The following is a 365-nucleotide window of genomic DNA, read 5'->3' on the forward strand; positions in this document are numbered from 1 at the left end:
GCAGAGGCCAGGAGAGCCCCAGCCCCGGTGTGTAGTGGGCTCACTCCAGTAGCTTGAAGTGCAGAAGAAAATCCATGGCTGATGCTGGAGTGGCCTCTCTCCAGCCCCCAGAGGGGTGACAAACAGAGACTGACCAGCGAAGAGCCCAGCCCCCTGCTCACGGCCTCCAGCTCCTAACCCAGCTCAGCCCAGACCCTCCACTAGCTTTACAGAGAGCTGGACCGGGGCGTCGGGAGGAGCGCGGTGCTGTAGCTTGAAGTGCAGAAGAAAATCCATGGCTGATGCTGGAGTGGCCTCTCTCCAGCCCCCAGAGGGGTGACAAACAGAGACTGACCAGCGAAGAGCCCAGCCCCCTGCTCACGGCC

Source organism: Antrostomus carolinensis, unplaced genomic scaffold, assembly GCF_000700745.2.
Source record: "Antrostomus carolinensis isolate BGI_N321 unplaced genomic scaffold, ASM70074v2 scaffold26863, whole genome shotgun sequence".
NCBI lineage: Eukaryota > Metazoa > Chordata > Aves > Caprimulgiformes > Caprimulgidae > Antrostomus > Antrostomus carolinensis.